The sequence below is a fragment of the Neodiprion fabricii genome, chromosome 3 (genome assembly GCF_021155785.1).
Source record: "Neodiprion fabricii isolate iyNeoFabr1 chromosome 3, iyNeoFabr1.1, whole genome shotgun sequence".
In the NCBI taxonomy this organism is placed as follows: domain Eukaryota; kingdom Metazoa; phylum Arthropoda; class Insecta; order Hymenoptera; family Diprionidae; genus Neodiprion; species Neodiprion fabricii.
Window position 1 is genome coordinate 4,853,969 of NC_060241.1, and position 16,625 is coordinate 4,870,593.

Below are 16,625 nucleotides of genomic sequence, written 5' to 3' on the forward strand. Positions count from 1 at the left end.
GAAAATTCCAATTAATACACGACGGATATTCCATGGGGAAAATTATCACGGGATGATGTGGAATATTGCCGGAATAATTCATACCGTGATTACAGGGATTCCATTCGTAGCTGCGCAATGTGAATAAAAAATTCCTCACGCATTCAATGACAATCAGATTTAATTAACAAATGCGGTGATTAAAGTCCAGAGGCGATATTTTACACGGGGAAAATAAAGCTGCCGGTTTGTCGTTTTTTTTTTTTTTTTTTCAAGCTTGAATCGAAGAGAAAAATTATTCTTACCACGTTGCGAAAATCGTTGGAATAGAAAAATTTTAGCCCATGTGAAAAAAGAACTAACGAAATTCGAAACTTTATTCTCAGTTATTGCAGGTGAATAAAAGTGAAGCTAACAAAATACGTGAAAACGTGAGAATAGGAACGAAAAAATAAGCAAAAAGATTGAGAATGAATTATTCAACGGGATTGGAAAAAATAAATTTCACCGTGACAATCATATTGATTATCATCATTATCATCGTCATTGTCTGATGCATATTCAGAGTTTTGAGGTATTTGACAAAATCAAGAGACAAATATTAAAAAAAAAAAAAAAAAAAAAAAAACATATCACCTATCATTTGCATACATATGGATAATGTACTGCATACATTATTTCATGCAGATAGGCAATGGAATATTATGCAAGTTCCACTCACCAATTTCCGGGCTCTTGACACTGAGGAGATATAACGTTCGAGATCCGAGGACAACTGCGAACGTCGAACACTTGTATATTTATTTACTCTTTGCTCACATTCGTTAATACAAGATAAACCTGATTTTAAACGTAGAACGAATAAAATTCGCGTTGTCTTTCGATGATGGAGTAAAAAAAAAAAAAAAAGAAAAAGAAGAAGATCAATTTCAACGAATAATTTGTTTTTTGAAGAAGGAAGGAGAGGAGATGGTAAAAAAAGAAAAACAAATACGTCGGCGGAAAGTTGGACAATTAATCTAGGCGAGTGAAGTACATCCGGAAAATTGGGATCGAACGGTTGAAAATTAGAAAAAAGAAAAAATCATGCTTTTCTTTTCGTTTTCTTTCAGAAGCGCTTCTAATAAAAAGAGAGTTTTTTTCTTCTAAAAAATCTTCTATCGATCGATGCCATTATTCCGGATGTTTGTCACTGCCCTGGATTAATCATCCGTTACAGGAAAAAAACTTGTCAACTGTCCGCCGGGAAGAGAATTAATTTTCTTCGAAACAACTTTTCAATTTTCAAAATTTTACGGGCAAATTTGAATACCCTCGTTATCCAGTTTCGATTGTTACGTACTTTTTTTTTGCTTTGGAACGAAAATTCTTTAGCCTTCGAAGTTTACTTTTCTGTAACCTGCTAGAAAAATAAAAAAAAAAAAAAAAAACAGAGGAAAAAAGCAAACAAGGGGAGAAATAATTTTGCGAGAATGTTGCTCTTGGGAAAGATTGCTGTTTTTTTCTTTTTTATTTTATTTTGTTCACCTTGTTTTTCATACTCACGTTAATGCCGTGGCAATTGCACACCCGAGACAGGAGACACATGCACATCCTGCACAGAGAGCAAGGACCTCGAGCATTTTTACGAATCGAAGTAGCGGTGTGTCGGAGGTTCGGTAATACTCGTGGATATTTTTGTTCTAGCGTGGAAAAGTTGTCGGTGGATATTTTTGAAAACAATTTTACCGTCAACAATTGTCACCAAATGACGACAATAATTTACATCCATTTTTGCTCATTATTTATTTACATCACTTAGTTTTCTTTCCATTCCTCGCGAGGTTCAGGAATTCTTTTGCAATCAACGACGATTTTAATCCTCCACGCGATTTTCATACTGACGATTATCGATCGATATATATATCGATCGATATTACGATCGTTAAACAGACGAATAATTTGATACACAGCCTGTGCGGTGATTGATAATCGATTTGAACAGTAACGTTTTACAAACTCATAACCATACATGTATAATAATATGTTTCAATTTTGTCAATGAACAGGATTTTTATTTTTTTTTTTTTTGGTTTTTTTTTTCAGAATAACCTCGATTCGAGAAAATTTTTTGATAGAACAAGAAAAAAAAAATCTGTTACTTTACGAGTGGTGAAATTAAGATATGGTTGACGGTCTAGCGTTATGCAGTTGCGCTTGTGTCACGTGCCTATGGTGTACACTACTCGCTTTATGGTATTTATGAAATGTCGTATGCGTATATTGCAATTATCGTACAGTTTTGACCATGTCCATTTTTTCTTTCTTTTCTTTTTTTTTTTTTTTTTTTTGTTTTTCATCTCTTGATACCGTTCAAAAAATATCCCAAAGACTTGATGTTCTTTGCATCATTTCAACGATTGCGTTTTATACGAAATTTATTTCACCGTCTTTTAACTCAGCGTTTTATCAATCCTTCGTTTCTGTTTTTATGTTCGAACAATTCGGGAAACTGGTTGTTGGGTCACTTCATATTATGCAAATTATCCGTCTTTGGACGGCTTGACTCTTGTCACTGATTTTGGCGTCCGCTATTTTCTTTCTTTTTTTTTTTCTGCTTACAAGATTCAGGAACGTCGCGGAATTTAAGGTGAAGCATATTTCTTTTTCGTCTAAATTATACATTACTTAGGCAGAGGCGTTTAATAAACACTCGCCGGCATATCGTTATATTAAATAAACAAACGTGTGGAATGTGATTTATGAATTGAAAATAATCTTTAAAAGCTTAAAAAAAAAAAGTATTTCTCTTCTTTTTTCTTTCTTTCTTTCTTTTGAATTTCAGTTAAACCGGACAAAAGAATAATTGATTTTAGTACGTAAATTTACGTGCATAAATGAAAACAGCAAATTGTGTGATAAGGTTTTTAAGCATGTTAAAAAATGCTGCGAAATTTCAATGATAGTATTTTCATTCTACAAATTCTTGACATCTCAATCAATCCTGGCGATAAATCAAGGATCTCACGATGAGACTTGATTCTCGGTAATTTGTGCCGGAGATTTGAAAACCGTTCAATCTATTTTTTATTACTCCGCAAGCTTTTAGGCGAATCTAATTATAATAAACTTGAAAACGAATGAATCACCGCGCTTTTATTATTCCTCAACAGTTTTCCGAAGTTTCTGAAAAACCTGCAAGAATCAGACTCGGACGCGTGTTGCACGGTTTGTCCTAAAAAAACAACCGGCGTGAAAACCGAATGTGAAAACACGAGAATAAAGCGGCTAAATCGGATGATCGATAAGTGTAAATCATCGGTGAACAATTGCGATGTGAAGAAAACTAGAACGAGAATTAATTCTGTACCGATCAGATATCGGGAGCCAGCAAAATGCACTGTCAAAATTGTCAGGAAATCAAGAACGCGGCCTCAGTGCCGTAGGAACGAATCATCGGGCCCTGGAGAAACCGATCGGGGCTTGTTTTTACCCCCGGAAAATGAGGCTCATTGTCAGAGAATCGGTCGCAGTTTTGCCGACAATTCTCCCGTAGACACAGAATTATTTTATCCGCGACGAAAAGAACAACAGAAACGTTTGCAGAGGGTTCGAGTCAAGGATGAAAGCAACGATTTCGAGGGTGAAAATCGGCCCGATGAAACCGACGAGAAAATCCATTCCGATGAAAATATACTCGCTGATATTGCCGATGGTGTTAGACCGGAAATTCAAACCGAGGCTAGAAGGATTTCTTGCAGAAAAATCGAAGATCCATTCGTAGCTGGAAAATATCCCACACCCATTGTCGACGGTTTTAGAAACGTTGTTCGGAGATAATTTTTCAGTCTTCTGACGTTATAAACTGCTTTTTGGAAATTGTTTTTTAACCACGCAAATGGAGGTTATTTGATATCTGATGGAATGAAATGGAACGAATCAAAGTTTTAAAAAATTTCTTATTTATCGACGATTCTTGGATTGAAAATTTTACGGGGCTGATTTTAAAATACAAAAATCTTCAAGCGTCGTGTTGTTTCAGCTTCGATACTTATCCAGAGTGATTGAACATTCGATATCATTCGTTAAAGCCGACAAATTTTATTGAATAAAAAATTTGTATCATTTAAGCCGTTCAGGTATCTTCTTTTACAATTACAGATTCAATAGTTCTTTCTATATACATATAATTGCTAGTTTTTAGCATTGAATTTATAGTTTGTTAAAAACAGTTTAGACTCTTCCAGATGTGAAAACATTACCAAGCGTCAGATTCGTGTATTTAACGATAAAAAAATTTCGCCTAGAATTAGAGAAAATATTGACAATATTTTTTCCCGTTATGCAAGAATGGAGATTAAAAAATTAAATCTATATGAATAAAAATATGTAAAATCAATTCGCGGTTATTACAAACTTTTGCGGATCATAAGTGAGAAATAGTTTCCTTAAAATGATTTTCCTCCTTCATTTATCGCAGAGTGCGGACTAGCGATTAGCACGATATTCTTGACATTTTCACTGATTTCACTGAACTTGTTACTCACACTCGACGCAAACAGTCGTCTTTGAAATTGAAATTACGTCTGTCTTGAAATTGTTGAAAATTGAAACGCAGATTCGGTATGAAAGAAACCATAAAAAAAAAAACCATGTTTTGAAAAGCAACTTTTTTCCGATTCGTGAATTGATAATCAAAAGTGCGTTTCTGCAAGACCTGAATTCGATTTATAAAAACAAGAAAAAAAAAAGAAAAAAGGAAACGTCTGATAAATTGCAAAAGTAAGTTGAAACTTTTTTGGAATTTTCGGTCCACATTATTTTTATTACACTCTCGCGTTAGGCAACGAAAACAATTTTTGGAGGACCCAACGATGATCTCAAGTTTTTACAGAACATGTGACGGAGTCTCCTCTTGGAGTGCAATTGCAACTGTTGATAATTTTCGCACCGTCGGAAGATTTGGAAAAGTTTGACGATGGAATCGACGCTGTACTCGTGCAATTATCGACGCGCCTACGAAGACGATGATCGAAAGTTTCTCGCAAAGCTGCGGTATCGCAGTTTTGACCATTTCCAAAAAGCTCCGTGTCCCCCTTTGGAAGGGTGGTTATTTCGCAAACCATGGCGTGTTCCGTGTCTCCGATTACGACGACCTTCTCCTCTTGACCCTTGCATTTTTTCACCCTCAGCGATCCTCTTCTCTCGATTTTTTCACTACAAGTTTTTGCCGTATTACTTCGGCAGCGGTAAACGTTTCCCGACGATTTTCTCGCCGACGAACGATCCCTGCAATTATTTTTCAAACTCGCCGTTGACTCGCGGCTAGATTTTTTATCATCCCGTTGACATACGTGGGAATCTTTTTTCGACAATTTCGAAACACGGTTCGCTATTCCAGGGCAACTGCAAGAACGAAAATTTTTTCGGATCAGGTTAGGATTTTGTTAGGTTAAATGATCGTGGAAAAGAAAAGATACAAGGAAGAATCGGTGTTTTCAAATTCTGCCAAATGAAATAAATTTATTACCATATGGAAACTAATCCGCACCAAAGACACACGGCGCTGAGACAGCCACAGATTGCTAATAATTGAAGCATTTTTTTTTCTTGTTTGTATTTTTTATCGGCATCTCAGGACACGGGTTTGCATATCGATCGAAGTTTCTTCACTTTACAAAGCCGTAAACATCGCGTCAGCATTGACGAGTTTGATTTATCGAAGTATTATGTCATATTTTCGCACGACGCGTGATTCCGAAATAGAGAAGAGAATTTTTTTCGGTTTTTTTTTGAATTCTCAAACCTACACCAGCGAAAAATTTGCCCCGTCGTTAATTTCAATTTATAATTCGATTTTGTTTGTTTTTTTTTTTTTCTCTCTCGTCAAAGAGGAGAACGATCCATTCAATCGTTAATAAATGAAGACCGTGCGAGACGATCACGTGAGCTTCTGACGTACGAACAACGTCAGATGACTTTTTGCAACGATAAAAAAAAAAAAAAAAAAAAGAAATGAAAGATGAAACGAAAAAAATCGACGCGGACAAGGAAGACAAAATTAATAATCAACTACTTCTATATTTTAATCTCTAATTCATGAGAGTGGTCGATGTACTCGGTATGCAAAATCTGATGACACGACTACCGATGAAATTTTTTATATTTTTTTTTTTTTTGCTTTATATCAAAGCGAAGATCGCAGCAGCGTTGCCAACTTCCGAAGCAAGCAAGTATTTAGAAGGTGGTCGAAATTGTTTTAGAATACTTTGGCTTGTACATGTTTCAGAGGAAAACGAAAATTTGAATTCAATTTTTATTTTTTTTTTTCCAACGAAACTCGAAACAATAGAAATTCATAAGTGAAAAATGAAAGGAAGCAGTTTAAACAAGTGAGAAAAATTTGAAAAAACGACACAAACTCCAACCCCAAGTCAATTGTCCGTTATACTCCAAGTAATTCTTGTGTAACTCACAACCCAAGCAAATAGTGGAAATGGTTATAGTATCCAATGCTAGATAATTGATTTATCGAATTTTAAGAAATCAGTGAAACATACAAAGAATGAAATATTGATCATTTGACAATATTTCTTAACAAGAAAACAACTTTCGTTTTTTCCCTCAACGGACTCTCAATTTCTTTTATAGATCTAAGGATATTTCTTTGCGGTTGGCAACACTGGATCACAGTGCGAACTTGCAAAAATTTTTGAGCAAATTCAAATCTGACTTGAAATAAGATCGTAGATAAATTGATGCGATTTTTGTTTTCTTGTTTCGAATCCGAAATATTAACATCCCTCGTATATATATATATACATACTGCAATAACGCTGGGTTCTGCAATCGTCCCGATGATTTTTTCTTTTCTCGTCACGCTTACCGCACGCGCATTCATTTTCACGTGAAATTTCCTTCTCGATGATTATCTTGCACCGGCAATCGCTGTCAGGACCGTCGTTACGATTTCGTTTCTCAGTAGCCGCGGAACATTTCGACGATTTCAAAGTCTTTGATCTCCGTTTCGAACGACGATTGGATTTCGACGATGCTGCTGGATATTTTGAGGAAGCTTCCGCTTTCGTTTCGCTTCTCTTGCAGCTCCTATTCCTTCGCTTCAACGATTTCTCTACGACGCTTGTGCACGAGCAAGACTTGAAATATACGCAGTGGGTTTTTGAATCCTCGTCGCGCAGCTCCTCTCGATTTTTTGAAATTTCCCGCGTTTTTTTTCGCGTACGTTTTTCCGGCTCCGAACGCGAAGCCCGATTCTTGTCCTCTTTCGTCGCAGAAACGCAGCACGTCTCACTTGAGTTTTCCTTCCCCGATTTTTCTCCTCTGAAACAGAGCATCCATTTTCTCGGTGACGAATTATCGCGAGATTTGCTCCCGGATTTTCTTCCCCGTTTTGATCGGAACTTCTCATTGCACTCTACTGGAAACAAATTTGTTTAAGTTAGGTTAGGTTAATATTGTTACTCGAAACAAATTTGTTAGGTTAGGTTAGGTTAGTTACTAATATTGTTACTGGAAACAATTTTGTTAGGTTAGGTTACGTCAGTTACTAATATTGTTCCTGGAAAGAAATTTGTTAGGTTAGATTAGGTTAGGTTAGGTTAGGTTACAGGGTGGCCACTCACCTGAAAAACGCGAAATTGTCAGAGAATTGTAATCGTGCTCATGGGAAAAATAAAAATATCAGTTCCTAATCTTCGAAGCTGAAATAAATTTTTGACGGGAATAATTGATTCTTTTTCAAACGAGGATCGAAAAACGACAATTTCAATAACAAGGTATCGAAATGAATCAAGTCACTCGTTATCCAGAACGAGAAAAATTTTATGGAAAAACGGTGTTTTTGCTTCTATAAAACCTGAAAATGTCGTTAAATATATTTTGAAACAATCAGTGGCCACCTTTTGTTAGGTTGGGCAAGGTTAGGTTAGGTTTATCATCATCGACGCGCTCATCAGAACCCAGCGCAGTGGCCTCTTTGTAACCATCCGCCATGCGCCATCGTCAGTGAGCAGGAACTTACGGAGAGTCCAAAGAGTAAAAGACTATTACTAGCCTGAGTTTGTTTGGCATTTGCATTCGTCGGAACGGTGAGCCGGTGTTTTGGACTCTGACCAAACGTGCTCGTCCCGATTCGTCGGACCTTCATTTTCTACTGCAGGGCAAGAAGGTCGGGTTATGAAGCAACAGTCCGAACCGCAACTCTCACTTTCTGTGTCGCCGCAGTCAGGAGGCGGCAGATTTCCCAGCCACTGCATATCGTTCGGCAAATGCTTCTCGACGCATTTATTGCGAAGACGAACTACCGCTGGTACCATGCACTGGAAATTTCGTAATCTTTATCTCACCTATATTTATGGTTATTTATAAACACGCGGTGAAATCGAGGGGCGAAGGCTCACTTTAAAAATCATTGATCCATTTCGTATGAAATCATACGGACAACCGCTAAAAGTTGCTGGAAATTGCTCGGATCGCGTTCGATTCCTGATTTCCTCGTGATTTCTCACAGTTTGTAGGAAATCACGGGGAATCGCATAAAAATCACGTGATTTCGGCAATCGCTGGGTATCACTAATCCCATTTCCATGCAAGCGAGCATTTATCCAACGGCTACGTGTACAGATACATTCTCGACGTCATCTTCTATTATAAGTGAAAAAAGTTTAAGTGTTCACGAAAATGTTTATGAGAGAGTGAAAAAATTATTCTAATTTCTTTAATAATCCATGTTATTGATTGAGTATTCAGGTACCCCTGATCGTAAATTAATTATTGTTGATCTACGATAATTAATCAATGTTTGTTTCTTGACAGTTTAGAAATCACTCGTAACGGTTGGAATCAGAAGAAATCGCACGAAGTCGCGGGTAATCTCATTGATTCGGAAATCACGAGGATCGCGGTCTAAATCAAAAGAAATCGATTCCTTTTGGAAATCGTCGTGCTAGCGAATTTTCGAGTAAGCAACCCTTCGGGTGAAATATTTTTTCTACTCTGCCCTTGAAGTATATGTATTTGATATACGTGTATAGTAATTTTTCATACATTTATTACCTGTGCCATGATTATCCTATCAGCATTCACTTTTTCTCGAATGCTCAGAAAATTTCTATATCATACGAATGCGTATTTAATTAATACGCTTTCGAAGTCTTGTCGATTTTTTTTTCTCCCTCTATGCACATTTCGCACACATTTTTCAGAATCTAATGTATAGATTTTTCTTTGCGAATTTCTCGCATACAAAGAAAATAATTTTGCAAATTCTTGGGCAACTGGAAAATAAATTTCTTACAGATACGATCGAACCGGTTATATAAAAATTCGACAGAAAAAAAATTGAGAAATATATGTTAAAAATTGCAGAAAAGTATGAGAATAAGTACAGTGATCAAAAAAGGAATTTTTTGGTACAGAGCAGCAGGAAAATGTAAATTAATATGACGACCTTGTGATAAAAGGAGAAAAAACATACGGCATCGGGAAGAGAATGAAAAAACTTGGATAAATGTGCTTCTGAAAATAAAATAAAATTATCTATTCAGCAGCTGAGCAGAGCTTTGATGCGTTTACAAATGAATTTATAACCTCTTGGAAATTGAGGAATGGATAATCTCAGCTTCATACGATTGGATTTAGTGATAAGAAATTTTCTTACCAGACCTCCGGTGATCAGGCAGCATATGCAGGAGAGACAGGCACTGCAGACGCACAGGCCGATGAACTCGATCATAACATCGGTTAAAACTTGACAATTTATCACATGACGATTGATTATATTTTATAGGCTACATCTTACGAACCGCGACTGCGTTCAGTCATTAGAGCTTTATTCAGATATTTTTAAAAGATGATTATCTTCCAAACGCTCTCCGAAATATTAACGATCAAGTTAAATAAATTATCGCGATCAGATTTTGTCGGGTTTAAGAAAGTGGGAGAAAAATGTTGGAGATATTTTCATTGCGTACTCTAGTTTATTTTCATGGATTTGAAAAATCGACATTATTAGAGATAATCTTATACCGTTGCCGATGATGATGGCGGAACAGTGGATACAGTGAAAAATAATCCATTGACAATGAGCTTTTTACTCACATCATTTGAGACCGTCCGTAGGTAAGTTAGGAAGTTTTGTCACGTGTAAGGAAACTTTCTCTGTCGATAATAGCGGTGGTAGCACGTGACGAATGAACAGACAACCGCGAAGGCTTGACTCGTCCTTTTCTGTCTGTTTTATGAAAAGGTGAAAAAGCAGGGGTAACAGCTTCGGTAAATGATTATGTCGACGATTAGCATCAACATCAAAGCTCGCTTAGATCAAAATTCTTAATACGGTGATGAAAAGCTTTCGCGCGCATTGCTGTGATCTCAGATCAGGGTGGTCACATACTTGGAAAACCTGAAAACGTGGAAATATCAGAGACATTAAAAGGGGTCATTGAAAACCGGGAACTTCGGGAGAATTTTTATTTTGGCCATTGAAAAAACTGGGAAATCAGTTAATTTTTTGAAGTGAAAAATTAATTTTTTCCCGTCGCGTCGAGAGGAAAAAATGACTAACTTCAACTGACTCTTTCGTACACTATATTTATTTTTTTTCAATTCGAATTCAATTTGAACCGAATATAGAGTTAATAAACTTACTGATTTAGGTTCTAGTAACTTATTAGAACTGGGAAAATGACTAGGAAAACTGGGTCTTACGTCCTGGTAATGTCATGAAACTTTTTTCTCAAAAATTGGTGCCCAGCTTATCAAGTTTCATTGATAAAATTTCATATTTCGAAAGCTGTAAACTAGCGATGTAACAAATATTCGCATTCGTATTCGCATTCGCGAATGGTTAAAAATTTACATTCGTTACATCACTCGAGAAAAGTATGGGTTATTTTTTTGGGTTTCCGTATAGATCCTGATAATAAACTTTTATCTATCCATCCAATTACTATTTGGCTATCCGACTATCTGGCGGTCTATCTAACTATGTAATTAAATATCTATCCATCTAACTATCTGTGTAACTCGCCGATCGAAATAAAAATTTCCGCGATCCGGAGACAACGAGGCGCAAAGAATTACGGAAGTTTGATCGTGGCCGTCGATTTCCGTTTTACACCCTGGTATCCCTATCAGCAGGGGTTCATACCTAGCCATGGATTCAGAAGCCACAATAACGACATCAACAATGGGGTCCTAGTGCACATCGAACCACTGCCGAATATTCGGTATTTCCGTATGTTCATGCAAACCCGACGATCGAACGCGACTGCTACCTTAAACATATTATATCATACCTTGAACGTATACATGCGGTTTGGTTGTATTTTGTTACGCCGTGATGCGCTGGTCGCACAGGCTTTTGTCCTTCCGTTGGGGACCACCTCGGTCGATCCCTTCATCCCTCGTTTCAGTTTGTTGCCACCTTGTGGCCTGGCTTGTTGCTGATTTATTGACCCCTCTTTGCAAACGCTTGTTATTAATGACAAGCGATTGATAGCTGGTGCTGAGGTTTCTGCAAACGGACGACGAAACTTCTGAGATCCTCTTTCCGTATGACATGTTTTACCATATCCATGATCGAGATGATCGTTATCGTCACCGTTACTCGTTGATTGTTCGTTAAACTCCCGACGATTCCGTTCGCAGAAGATGTTTCTTTTACCTTCGATTCATTCCAATGCGGACGGAAATCCATTCCGAGTATGTTCGAAGTTACGGTCATGAAAAAGAACCGTGGGGGAGATTTGAAAAATCCAAGTCCCATCCCGACTCGACATTGAGTTAATATGGTATTGCGGTCAGCGTGCGGCAGGATCGCCGATCCTGTGGTCAATTCCTTGATTCTTACGACGTGAAGAAGGTGCGTGGGACTCCTTGACGTCAAAGAATAGTTCCGAGGTCACCCTGCGCTGAGGTTACGCGAACTCGTCACGGATTCTGTGGTCAAAATTGACTAGACTCCTTCGCAGTCGTTCTTTTATCAAGGTGCTTTCATGGCCTCTAATTTATAGGCTTGACTCGGACCGCACAACAAGGTGTTCGTACATTTTTATAGACTCCTATAGTATACTTTGAAATCTGCAGGCAGTGAATAATAGGACTATATGGACTTTGGCTGACGAGGGGGGGGAGTTGAAGTTTTTATCCTCTTTAAATTTCGAAACGTTATTGACCTGTCGCAATTATTTTACAGTCAGTCATCTCGAACCCTCACAAGGTATGTGTGCTTGAAGAATGGTTAAAGTCTTTGAGTTTCATATACTATCCGCGAAACCGAACCTTTGTTACGTCGATATTTATGAAACTGAGGATTAATGCCCGCATTATACGCGAGGACGATCTCTGAAAATTTCATTGAGAAATCGATGGGCTCACAGCTACTCGGGACTTGAACTGATCGTTCACGGTTCGGGCTTTGTCAAAATGAAAACGACGAGTGGTTGGTCAGGATCAGATACATCGAGCAGAATTCCACCGTGGTGTATCGTTTTCATTCACAAACCCCCTTCGTGCCAAATTCTTTGTCGAAAATCTATGAAGACGACGGAGGGTTTGGATCCTTTTTGGAACGGCGGAATCGTTCGCTGCTCCAGAAGCGGAGACGCCTGAAGCTTGACTAATATATCCAGCAAGGTAACAAGGTGAACAGAGTCTGCGCGATGATAATTGGTTTTCGAACGGCTTTCATTCATAAAAATTTTCGTATCTCATTCATCCCGGTTCCGTACCATTAAACCACTTAAGGCTTACCGTAATTCACCGTGAAACTATATGACCTTGTCGGCGAAGCGCGTGGTGATGAAGATGAATGAGATTCCTCTTCCTCTCCCATCTTCCTTCTTTCATTCTTTATTCATCTTCCCCGGGGACTGACTTTGCCTTCGGTGATCCAGTCGATGGTTCAGATTGTCACTCGTTGAAAAACGTACATACCTGTCTTTTCATGGTCGCTGAAAATCGCATGGAAATTTTTCTTCTCGGTAACACGGTTAATATATTTTATTAACAGATCAAAAATCGTGTCAGTGGCGTCGACGGGTTACAATATTGAAACAAAAAAAGAAGAAGAAAATAGTGAGTTGTATAGAAAATTGCAACAGTTGGAAATCTCGATAACCATTTAAAAAGTTCGAATGATTAAAAAATCTAAAACACCCTTCACCGGAAAAACACAACCAATCGCACAATTAACTTCACTTCTTTCCTTTCCCATTCGCTTTTCCCTTTCCCTTTGCCTTCCCCGTCTTCTTGCTTTTCTCCGGTTTTGAAGCGGCTTCCATATTTTCCTGCAGTTTGGCCGGAGGTGGTGTTGGTGGTATTTTTGGTGGCGGCAGGGGCGTCGGTGGCTTCGGAGTTCTCAATTCGAGTTCTATGTTCCTGTTCTTTGGGTCGAACGAGTCTCCTTTCTTCTTTATCCGCAGCAGGAACACGTCATGGTTACCATCCGTAAGGTGGTCGCTGTGAACTTGTTGGGATCCGGGACCCCCCATTTGGGGGTGGACGGTTATCGTTCTGCACTGATCGTTGCTCTGGGCGCCGCCTCTGCAGGATCCGACCTTGTACGCGATCGTCTGCGGCTTTGCGTTCTCGTCCTTGGTCAGTCGACCCTTCGAAAATACCTTGAAGAGGACCTGGTTGTTGTCGCCGCCGTTGACTATCTTCGCCTTCTCTTCTCCCGTCTTGGGCCTTCTAATCTCAACCATTTCACAGTCGCAAGGCGGGTCCCAATTTCCCCGCATTCGTCGCACACGGTTCTTGTCCTTCTCTACTCGGATTATCAACGCGTTGTCTATCATCTCCGTTGATATTTCGTGCCAAAATTTACCTTCCCCTGCGTTGGGACGATGCTTGTCGCGGATCGCGTTACACGGCGAACCGTCCTGCATTGGAGGACAGTTGCAGAAACCTGTAACGACAATGACGATGATCATTATTATGATGATGACGATTATGGTGATTTTATTAACGAACGGTTTTCTTCTCATTTTCGTTTACTGAAACGTGGTATTGAATTTTCTAGAATCCATTTTTTGGATCCAATTGGCGCGGCAGATGAGATAACGAATGACTTCAGAAATTATCGTTATAAAATGATTAAGAATAACGTTCTCAAGTGGCATTTTAATTTTCAGTCAATCAGATCTTATTGGATATAATTTTTTAGAGAAATTCAAGTTGAAGTACAGGGATCTTGACTCATCTCAATATTTCTGATGGAAGAAGCGAGATGCCAAGGAAGTGAAATAAGGTCACGATTTGACGTCATTCTTTTTCTCCTACACTCGTCTTATTCAGAATTTAGGTTAAAACTGACTTTGAGCTTATTTAAATTTATAACAATCAGATTTTTCATCGCTCACCATTTCCCTCCGCAAAGTCTTGCATTTCGATTCTGTAGTTGTAAACTGTACTTGAAAATTTTGAGAACGAGTCAAGGATCAGCGAAAGTGATTAACTTATAGGATTTCCTCCACCATCGTCATCATCATCGTTGACGGACGCCATAATGATGTAATAATTCCATTGGTAAAATCGATATTCGAACAGCAATTATTTTACGAATGTGAGACGACTTCGAGTGTATCTTATCGATAGCTCGATATCTATCAACTTTTTGTAAACACATTCGTTCGGTCATTCATTCATTTTGACAAATTTTACCATTTTTTTTTTTTGCACACGTCTTTCTACAACAAATACAAAATAGAAAAAAATAACCAAAAATTAACCGCAACATTAAATTTCTTGCAAAAAAAAAAAAAAAAAAAAAAAACACCAATCCAAAATTTCTGATCAAATTTAACAAATAGGCAAGATAAAAAGCAAAAGTAACCAAAACCAAATATCCTATCACCCGGGCAAATGATCGCCTCTGCAAGGGTTTGTGGATGTGCTAAAAATGTGCCAATTCTCCCGGTATTTCCGGCCGCAGATCGCGGCTTGAGACCATCAACTGGTCAGTCTTCGATCGGATGTTGCTCAGCCGGTGAAGACTCCTCGTTGTTTTCATCCCCACCGTGGACCCCGCTTTCGAAAAACGATGGGGCGCCATGGTCTCGACCAGCGACAGGGTTGTCGGAGTGCCAGAGGAAGGAACCGCAAGGTCTAGCAAAATCAGCAACGCGGAAACCGTTCGAAAATCCGTTGATCCTTGCGCGAGGATCTAAGGAGGACGAGGCGAAGTGTCCCTGTCCTCGACTCGGTGAAACCAGGTACGAATCAATGCGAGGAAAATGTTCGCCGTGCTGCGCAGGCGTCGAACCTCGAAGAGAGAAAGTCGTCTCGGAAATCGTCGCTGGAGGAAAACCGTACAAGGAGATCGAGGCCGTGATCAACGAGAACCGGATGGTCGTTAGGGTCCAGAGAGAACCAGTCGAGCCCCTGTGGGATCCATCATGCGACTGTCTTGACGATCGCGTCGCTAATATGTCTGGAAGACTCGCCGGTGGAGGCTGCGAAGGTCAAGGGAAAAGAACAGCGGCGAAACAGTGTGGAGACAACGTGGTGTTTCGGATGGCCGATGGTTGTAAGGGTGGTGGTGGTGGTGAAGATCGTCGGAACTTGGACGCCTCTTGTCGGACCATCGAGGTGTTTCCTCAGCCGGAAGAAATGTCTCGTGAGCCGTCTCGCGAGGTTAAAAATGAAAACTCGAAGGACTCGAAGAAGGAGAATAAGAACGGGAAACCAACGGTGGTTCCGAGATTTGTCGACATTGAGGATAACCCCAATATTTTCGTTCTTAGGATACGCAAGCGGAGCGAAAATGCCGAGAGAAAGAACAACATCGATCTTGAGTTTCGCACTCCTAGGCCTTGGAGACATCCTCCGAAACCATCGCGTTCTCCTTCTTCTTCTCCTCCTCCTCTTCCAAATACTCCAAATGAGGAAAAGAGCGACAAGGGAAAGAGAGGTGGAAAGCAGAAGAAAGGGAAGAAGTGATCGGTGCCAATTGTTTTCCGTTTTGCAATGCTAATTCTTCATTCATTTTGGGGTACAATTTGAGACAGACATTTGCGATAAAATTATTATCAATGTGAATTGTATTTTGGACTGACTCTGTCGACGGTGGAAAGTTGACGACTGACTTTAGAACTTTGAGTGACTTCCTGTAGTGAAAATACTGAAACTTTTTTGACGAACGTACAACTTCGTGTCTTTGACCAAGTCAATCAATAAAACGTGACAAAATTTCGAAATCTTGAACATTGAAGAATCCAACGATCATTCGGTTAATCCTCTTTGTGTTTCGTTATTGATAATCAACTGGAGAAATGCTTAAGCAGGTGCTCACCATTCACTAATCCATAATTATATCCTCTTGAGAGTTACGGTATATACATATATTAAAGCTTTAAAAAAATTTCACACACCTGAAGATTCTATTCCTTAGCAACTTGCGGGTATGGATAGGTACCGTATTCGCTACGGAGTCTGATTCGCTATGATCAGAGGTAAGAATGGACGTGATCGGGGGGTTTGCGTTGAAGGTAACGGCATTGACGGTGGTAGAATTAAAAAAAATATATCATCCCCCAATTCTGCCCGCCCGCCTGACTGTAGCCAAGAATTTTTGACCATACCAGTCATTATATTCACGCCCGCTGACAATGGATCGAGACGAAATGGGATGAGCGTAAACGCCT